Here is a 10339-nt window from a genome sequence, read left to right as displayed (position 1 = left end):
AGAAAATATCTGAAGAGATTATAGTCCAAAACTTCTCTCACATGGGAAAGGAAACAGCCATCCAAGTCCAGGAAGTGTAGAGAGTCCCATACAGGATAAACCCAAGGAGAAACATGCTGAGACACATAGTAATCAAACTGACAAAAATTAAAGATGAAAAATTGTTAAAAGCAACAAGGGAAAAATGACAAATAACATACAAGGGAACTCCCATAAGGTTAACAGCTGATTTCTCAGCAGAAACTCTACAAGCCAGAAGGGAGTGGCATGATATATTTAAAGTGATGAAAGCGAGGAATCTACAATCAAGATTACCCTACCCAGCAAGGATCACATTCAGATTCGACAGAGAAATTAAAACCTTTATAGACAAGCAAAAGCTAAGAGAATTCAGCACCACCAAAGCAGCTCTACAACAAATGCTAAAGGAACTTCTCTAAGTGGGAAACCCAAGAGAAGAAACGGACCTACAAAAAGATGTACATGACAGTGTTATTTATAGTAGCAAAACTGGAAACAGCATCAGGAAGACTGTCATCCAATAAAAGAGGATGATTCAATAAACCAGGAAACCTCCACCTGCTAGAAAATTACAGTGCCCTAAAAATGATGTTTCAAGCTTCACATTCTTGTCTCAGTAATGCATTACTGGGAATCTATCCTAAAGAAATAATTGAAAAACACAGGAAAGTGAAAACACCCTAATATCCCACAATAGAAATGTTAAGTAAGCTCCTATTATTTCTTCCAAACTCAGCTCAAGTGGTACTTCTCCTGGGAAGTCTGCCCTCACCCCTGGCCCAGCTCTGGGCTCCCGTGATGCCCTGAGCACCACCCATCATAGCATGACCCCAGGGTTCTATTCCTGTGTGCCAATTAAGCACCTTAAGGTCGGGGAACTTGACTTTGTTGATTTAGTACTCCCAACCCAGCACAGTGCCTAGCACAAACTAAATATGCACCTAGACGTCTATATTATATAAGACTACATAATCAGTGTATTCGTTTGTTAGGGCTGCCATAACCAAACACCACAAGCTGGGTGACCTAAACAATAGTCACAATTTATTGTCTCACAATTCTGGAGGTCACAAGTCTGGAATAAAGGTGTCAGCAGGGTTGGTTCCTTCTGAGAGCTATGAGGGAAGAATCCACTCCAGGCCTCTTTCCTTGACCTGTGGATGGCCATCTTCTCTGTGTGTGTCTGTCTCCAAATTTCCTCTTTTCATAAAGATACCAGTCATACCGGACTAGGGCCCACACCAATGACTTCATTTTAACTTGACTGCCTCTATAGAGAACTTGTCTACAAATAAGGTCACTGTCTGAGGTAAAGGGAGTTAGGACTTCCACACGTGCATTTTCGGGTGACACAATTCAACGCATAACAATCAGCAAATTTGCAGATTTATGAGAGTTTCCAATAATTTAAAAACACCTGTTTTATAATGTTTAATAGAAAAAAAGGAGGTATATTTACATATACAGCAAGAGTTCTTAACTTGGATTTTATTTTAGAGTCCATGACCATCCCCAAGTTAAGAACCATTGATGATACCAGATCTCAGATTTTTTTTTAAAGAAAATAAAATGTGAAGGTAATAAACCAAAATATTAATGGTTTATGCCTCAGGGTGATAGTATGGATGTTTGGGATTGTTTCCCAATTTTGTGTAATAATTTCAAATTACTATTATAGTCAGAAAAAAACTTCCCTCTTTTTAAAAAAGGAGAAATGATATTTTTAAAGGGTTTAGGGACTTCCCTGGCGGTCCAGTGGTTAAGAATCCACACTTTCACTGCAGGGGCACAGGTTCGATCCCTAGTCACAGAACTAAGATTTCACATGCCACGTGGAGCAGCCAAAAAAAATGGGGTTTAGAAACGTGAAAACGAATATGTTTTACACAAATAGTGTATTAGGGAAAGACAGGAAGAAAATATATAATACTCACAGAGTTCGTTAACAGAAGGTATAGAAGGAATTTTGTGTACGTCTTCCTAAGTTTTGTGTGTTTTCCAAATTTTTTAATAATGAACTACATTACTCTCATAACCAGAACAAGCCAATAAATCTAATTAAGAACATGTAGTTTAAGTATTTGGTTATATATTAAATATTCAATATTAAGAGCTGAGTTAAATTATGGTACAATGACAAAATGCAGCTTTTAAATGACCATTATGAGACATACAGACATAGGAAACAGCTTATGAGACAGTCCTCTGAAAAAAAAAGTAAAATATAAAAATACACACAAATTATAACCAGTAAAATATAACCATATGCAGACAGTAATTTGCAAAAATGAATATCTATTGAGAGTAGGATTATGTATTATTTTTAAATATTCTTTAATATTATATTTTCATTTTATTTATGAAAATGTATTCTAAGTATTCTTAGAAAATGTTCTTTTCTAAGAATATCTGTAACTCGTTTTACACTGCCTAAAACAGCTTTTAACCATTCCAAGAATCAACTTCTTGTCTAGAAGATGGCTGGCAAAACTTCAGGCTTGCCTGGCTCCCAACAAACAACCCACAGTATTCATCACAGCTCAGTGGCTGATTTCACCTTCACTGTTGGTGGAAGTGCACATGGACACACCCTTTCTAAAGGACAACTTGGTAGTACTTGTTAAATCTATTAACGTTCACTCCCTTTGACTGAATATTTCCACATCTGGGACTCTGTCCCACAGAAACAGCTCTACACATGTACAAAGTAAAGGTAACAAGAACGAACAACTGGTCTACCTAGGGTGGCCCTTTCTCACAGGGGACTGTGGGAAGGAGAGTTTCAGTTAGAAAGCAGTGGAGAGACCTACAATAGCTACTAAATGGAAAGGTCACGCAGCTTTGATTCACTGCCCAGTTTACTATTTCCTTTGATGTCTTTATTTCTGGCAACTAGCCAGAAACAAGGGTGCTGATTCAACTCTACATGTTCCAATCATATGCATGCCAGTACAGACGCTAGGATACAGATTCAGGTGAAATAAGCATGTTTTAGATTGTTTTCTTTTTAGCTCCCAGCTTCACAAACAGAATTTAGAGTATAGCAACTCTTATTTGAAAATAGTCATAGAATGGGAGCCATATATGCTCTCATTTTTTCCTATTTTTGCTTAAATAGGAAATGTCCAGACCTTGGGTTTGGGCTCCTAGGGTTTGTCTCCTAAATAAATTGTGTTTCCATCTATCTATTCATGTTTACATAGAGAGTCTTGGGATTGTTGCCTTCTGACAATTTATAAATAAGACAAATTTCTCATTTTACATTGACTCCCTCAATGGTTGACTCAAAGTACAAAAATTCTGATCAGGTCAAGAATGCAGGTTAAATTAGATCTCCTCAGTGAAGACTGTAAAGGAGGTGGAGTAAAAGCACAAATAACTTCAAGCTAAAATGACATTAATGAATTAGGTTTGTTTCTAGACTATATTCAATGTAACAATGTAGTGGGCAATTTTTCAGATTAAAAAAGAGAGGGACTTCCCTGGCGGTCCAGTGGTTAGGACTCCACACTTCCACTGCAGGGGGCACAGGTTTGATCCCTGGTCGGGAAACTAAGATGCCGCAGCGCGGCCAAAAAAAAATAGACAAAAACTTCACAAGTTATTGATATTAGAGTTCCTCAGATAAACATATCTTTATGAACACTGATGATATCTAATTTGCAGACCACTGTACATTCTGAACATTTTTTCTCTACCTCAAGCTAAGACAGCTTTAGAGATGTGAAGGAAAAGATAAAAGGAAGCTGGGTGGGACTTCCCTGGTGGCGCAGTGGTTGAGAGTCCGCCTGCCGATGCAGGGGACGCGGGTTCGTGCCCCGGTCTGGGAAGATCCCACATGCCGCGGAGCGACTGGGCCCATGAGCCATGGCCGCTGAGCCTGCGCATCCGGAGCCTGCGCATCCGGAGCCTGTGCTCCGCAACGGAGAGGCCACAACAGTGAGAGACCCGCGTACTGCAAAAAAAAAGGAAGCTGGGTGAGTTGTGTAGTACTGCATGGGGGCTACTTGGAGAAGTCTGACAGATAAGCATTACCGCCTGCACCCTCTTCATCTACAGCATTACAAGCTGTCAATTTTTAAGCCTCAAGTCCCACCATTAGCTGGATTGACAGTTGCTTAGAAAATAAAAATTTTTAAAAACCATTCACACTGGTAATGTGAGATGTTACTTTACAAAATAACACAACTACACTTGATTAATAAACACTATACATCAGGTACATAGAAATTCACTGGAGAGACTTAAAATTACGCAACCCTAGAAGGATAAGAATAAAGATGAGATTTTAAAAGGAAAGAAAAACCAAGAAGTGACACCTTTAAAGAAAGAAATTTTGCAAGATATAACAAATATATGCTTTTTAATAAACCCTCTAGACCTACAGCAGTGATTACATAAAGGTGAAAAGCAAAGGCAAGGGAGCAAAAACTTATAGTATGCCTGAATTCGAAACTTGGGATGCCAGGTCAGGAAAAAATCTAAAAATGTCTGATTTAAAGAATCTCTATTAAACACAAAGAAAGTCTAAGCGACGCAAGATGACAACACGGAGCAAGGCCAGTGACCATGGAGACAGATGAGAGCTCAGGAAGCAGGCAGTGGCCTCTCTTCCTCTGGGGCTTTTCCTGGCCAAGTGTGAGCCCAGGTACCTCACGGCCCGAACCTTCTCATAGGGCTGAGGCACGGACACAGCACGTTGGCCTGAGCAATCAGCAGACGTGGGAGCAGAGGAGTGAACGATTTTCTTTGCTTTACAGAGGCAGACCAGAGCGGGGGGTGGTGCAGACAGCATGAAACAACATGATTCACCTTGCCTTGCAGAGGAAGCCACTCACAGCCAGAGAGATGCCAAGAGATGGGGAGACCCAGTGAGACGCTGAGGTGGTGGCGGCACCCGTCACCCTGAGGTTTTCTGCCAGGATCCTCAGGGGATGCGTTCACAATTCTGGCACAGGCTATCCTGAGAGGGACCGAAAGGAAAAGACCCAGCGAGTTTTTGGCAGGTCCACTGTGAAGCAGGACTATTGCCAAAGACAAGGGAAGACCCGAGAAGCACAGTGACCTCCAATAACCAGCTGTCCCTGCTCCTCCGAGGGGCTCCTTTACCCATCAGGCACCTAAAATGGATTCACTAACTCTGGGCCGAATCACAGTTACTTAGAGTTTGACCATATGGGGCTGTCCTGGAACTTGACGTGATAAACATGTACATATACATATAGGCATTGATGTCTATGTGTGTGGAGATGGAAGGGAGGAAGGAAGGCTGCAGGGGGGGAGATGGTTATTCCTCTTTTAGAGAAAACAGGAGGTGCTGAAGAAACTAGCAATAATACTTGGTAGTATTTTATACTTTTCTTCTGAATAGATATGGAGTGTCTTATGCTACGCTATATTTGCTTGGAAGCTTAATAAATAACCACCTCAAGAAATTAAAAAGAAAGAAAAAACAGGAGGTGGAACTACATGACCTCTTAGCCAAACCATTATCTATAGGATCTCATGCAAACCTCTATACCTTTACTTGAAAGAAAGGTATTCCAAGAAGCTATTCCAACAGGCACTGTGCGCTCTGTGCAACAGACTCTCTTGAATTACACTAGTTTTACTGTAAGGAAGTTCCTGTAAAAACTGATAAAGGAAAGAATTAAGATTTATCCTGCCTGTGCTGTTACAAACTGTTCCAAATAGTAAGTGAGTAACCAAAATAGTAAACCAAATAGTAAATAAGATAAAGTTTCTCTTTATATTTCAGCTAATAAAGAAGAAATAATGTAACCCGTATATATATTTAGCAGTACCCAATGGATTAAAGAGGCATACTGAAAACAAAGAGGTTGCTACCTATTAGAAATTATGGAAACAAAGGTAAAATATATAGATGTTATAGTATCTATGACATATACAAATATAAAGATAAAAGATAATTTTAAAAATAAAGCCATATAAAACAACTATAGGGCTTCCCTGGTGGCGCAGTGGTTGAGGATCTGCCTGCTAATGCAGGGGACACGGGTTCGAGCCCTGGTCTGGGAAGATCCCACATGCCACGGAGCAACTAGGCCCGTGAGCCACAACTACTGAGCCTGTGTGTCTGGAGCCTGTGCTCCACAACAAGAGAGGATGCGACAGTGAGAGGGCCGCGCACCGCGATGAAGAGTGGCCCCCGCTTGCCACAACTAGAGAAAGCCCTCGCACAGAAATGAAGACCCAACACAGCCAAAAATAAATTAATTAATTAAAAAAAAAAACTATACCCCAGTAAAAAAATTAAAAATTAAATTAAATTTTAAAAAATAAAATAAAACCATAAAAATAGCAGAAGAAACTACAGATTAATATTTTTACAATTTTAGGAGTACACAAGCCCTTTTCATCTTTATCATAAAAACCAAAAATTTTAAAAGAAAACTGTGATAACGTATGATAACGTGATAACATGCATACTTTTTTTTTTTTTTTTTTTTTTTGCGATATGCAGGCCTCTCACCGCTGTGGCCTCTCCCATTGCGGAGCACAGGCTCCGGATGCGCAGGCTCAGCGGCCATGGCTCACGGGCCCAGCCGCTCCGCGGCATGTGGGATCTTCCCGGACCGGGGCACAAACCCGTGTCCCCTGCATCGGCAGGTGGACTCTCAACCACTGCGCCACCAGGGAAGCCCCAACATGCATACTTTTTGAAAAGTTCTTACAAATGAATAAAGACAAAACACTCAAATAGTGAAATGCGCAAAGGATCTGATTAAGCAATTCCACACACACACTAAATAAGTTCCATTATAGGATTGTAATTATTTGGATTTAGGACCCTAGGAAAGTGCAGAAAACAGTAGTCAGTCTAATTGAAGGAAAACACACACACACACAGACATTAACTTACAAAATAATATTCAACCTTAGTCTTGAAAGAAATGCAAAAGAAAGAAAGATATTTTTAAACCATAAAATTGGCAAAGATTAGGATGATTTGACAATATTCATGTTGGTGAGGGCAGTGGAAAAGCCACTGACAACTTCACCTGGGTACAGCTTTACCTTTCTGATGGGCAATAATATCACCTAGCATACACACACATTTGACCCACCAATTTCACATGCAGGAATTTATCCTTAAGAGTTAATGGGGGGCTTTCAACTGGAGATCTCCAGGCTTTCAACTGGAGATCTTGGGACTTCTCAGCCTCTATAATCACATGAGCCAATTCTTTATATTGCTCTGTGTGCATGTCCCCTGGTTCTGTTTCTCTGGAGAACCCTAACTAATGCAATTACAGGGTTAGTCATACAAATGAAAAACCAGGAAAGAATGGGTACCCTCATCAAAAGGTGCTAGATTAAATAACTGTTGATTCAGTCGAGTGCTTGATAATTGCTTACAGAAATGATGAGGATTAACATGAACTGACTTGGAAAGATGTCCCCAATATACTGCTGAATTTTTTTTAAGCAGGTTACAGAACAGAATGCACAGTGTGATTTCATTAATATAAAATTGTGGTATCATGCACAAGAGTGCGTATGTACGTGTGTGTACGTGTGAAATGGGACATGATGTTTAATGAAACGCAATTTACCTCTGGGTGATAGCGTTTTAGATGATTTTTACCCTCTTCAAATTCTGTATTATTTGTATTTTTCTCCAATGAGCTTGTTTATCAGGAAAATCAATAAAGCAAGTCTCTTCATTAAAAAAAAAGTTCAAGACTTGTGGTTACCAAGGGGGAGGGGGTTGGGGGAGGGTTGGAGTGGGAGACTGGGGTTAGCAGATGTAAGCTATTATATATAATGGATAAACCGGGTCCTACTATATAGCACAGGAAACTGTATTCAATATCCTATGATAAAACATATGGAAAAGAATGTATATATTGTATAGCTGAATCACTTTGCTGTATAGCAGACATTAATACAACGTTGTAAATCAACTATACTTCAATTACAAAAAATAAATTCATAGAGGCAAGCAGAGACAGATACAGCTGTAACAGAGGGAATTGGGGTAAAGAGAGAGTTTGCAGTAGTTGCTGTTTTACAGCAGGAGAAATGAGAATGTTAATGGGGGAAAGAACCAGAAGGGGATGAAAGAGTGAGCACCGCAGGCCAAGCAGGTTGAGTGTGTCCAGGGGAACCAGGAATAGATGAGTTGGTTCCTACCCTCAGGCGACACAGATAAGAGCCTACAAATGTAAAAACAATTCCCGGGTTTCCCTGGTGGCGCAGTGGTTGAGAGTCTGCCTGCTGATGCAGGGGACACGGATTCGTGCCCCGGTCCGGGAGGGTCCCACGTGCCGCGGAGCGGCTGGGCCCGTGAGCCATGGCCGCTGAGCCTGCGCGTCCGGAACCTGTGCTCCGCAACGGGAGAGGCCGCAACAGCGAGAGGCCCGCGTACCGCAAAAAAAAAAAAAAAATTCCCGATGAGTGACACCGGAGCTACAGAATGCAGAGCAACACTGTCAACGGGAGGGATCTGCAAAGGAATGCTGGAGGAGATGGTGCCCCTTCCAAGGTGGGTCGGATTTCTCTGCACAGAGATGGGTGGTAGGAAAAGCAGTAGCTGTTCTGACTGGCAGGCTTGTCAGATCAACAGGGCAGAATTTGGAGGTCAAGGAGCAGCAGGTGACGAGACTAGAAAATTAATCTGGAGCTCACAGTAAAAAGGCTTGAAGAGGCTGAGGACTTGGACCATAACACAGGAGGAATTCTAGGAGGGCTGCGTAGTGCAGGGGCCCCATTCAAATACAAATTTAGCGGCTGCTTGTTGGATTTACAGATTGAGGGAACTTGACCCTGGAGGCAGGGAAAGTTCAGTTGAAAAAGCTAACGTGACAGAGAAATGAACTAAAGTTGTGAATTAAAAAGGTGGCAACAGAAGTAGAAGTGACATGAAAAGCATGGTGGAAGAGGTCTACACATAGTATGAAACATGCGACATCCACAACCACGGGAAACCGAATCAAGACGGGGCTGAGCTGATTCTATGAGGCTCTGCTGTTAATCATTCTGCATTAGAATTTTACTCAAACGCCACATTTTATAAACAGGTGTTTCCTCTTCTCCTTCTGCAACTTACTTTTGTGCCAGGTATAAGAAGGTGAGGCGGTAATAATTAACAGTTCTCCTAAAGGAAATCCAAAACCTGAGAGACAGCCTTAGTGCCTCATTAGAACGAGCCGAATTCATAATAATCATTACTCATGAGGTGAAAACTAAACAGACCCAGAACTGGGGAAGTGGAGGAACTGATGAGATGGAGGTGGGGAAGGGAGAGACCAAGGGAGGGGGAATCAAAAAGAAACAAGTTTGTAACACAAATTTTTACAAAATGATGCGCCTTGGAAATTTTCTGAAAATACTGCTAAAAATTCTAAATACAGATTAAGCGGCCAGAGAAACGCTATAAAACCAATTAGGTTAGCTAGAAAAAGTCCCAGCCACTCAGAAAAACTAAAATAAAAAATTTAATTCTAAGCGACCCTCACATTCAACCATCAAAAAAGAATCTATTTATCATGCCTAAATAAATAACGTCTCAATATTTATAAATAATAGGAGTAAGAACTTGACTTTTCCTCTGCTGATTTATACTCATTCTACATATTTCCTCATAGTCTGCTCTCGCTTTCAAAAAAGGATTATGGGTAATACAGAATATTTCATTAAACTTTGAGTAAAAAAAAAAAAAAAAATCCAGACAGGTAAGATAAGCACCCTCCTCATCACCTATTAGGCAAAATGTGAATTTTTAGACTCCCTGATCAGAACTTCAGAAATCTCCTTAGAGTGGGAGGGTGAACTATTGTAAAAAAACACCTGTCAAGCCTAAACCCATACACGCGTGGTATCAGTCACCTAACGGTTTTCAGAAGGCTTTTATGCCATCAGAGATATCTCCTTAGACGGCTGGGGGGCCTTGTGGTGGGGAGAGCTTGGGAAGTAAAGAAAGTGGAAGGAGAGACACACCACCCTGGGAACTCCGTCAGTGCAAGAGGAATTTTTACAGCTGTTTTAAATTCCAAAATGAGTCTGAAGGTGTGAGTAAAGTTTCAACTGCACTCTAAAGAAATTTCCTTCAGTTCACAAAAATATATGCTTCACACTTAAGCCTCAAGATGCTACACAGATAAATGAGTCCTCCAACATGCTTTCAGAAGTTATACCTGCAGGAGGCCTGAGCAACAGTGCTCTGCCCTACAGAGGGTGAGCTCTTGAGATACTCTTCAAAGAGAATCAGTGAAGCATTCACCGTTGGCAATGGTTCCAATCTTTCTAAGAATCCCACCTTTCAAGTCATTTGTATACTAAGCATTATGACCTC

This window comes from Delphinapterus leucas, chromosome 12 (genome assembly GCF_059928025.1).
Source record: "Delphinapterus leucas isolate spDelLeu-1000000601 "Yukka" chromosome 12, BTC_Dleu_Yukka2, whole genome shotgun sequence".
Taxonomy (NCBI): domain Eukaryota; kingdom Metazoa; phylum Chordata; class Mammalia; order Artiodactyla; family Monodontidae; genus Delphinapterus; species Delphinapterus leucas.
This window is presented reverse-complemented; position numbering follows the sequence as displayed.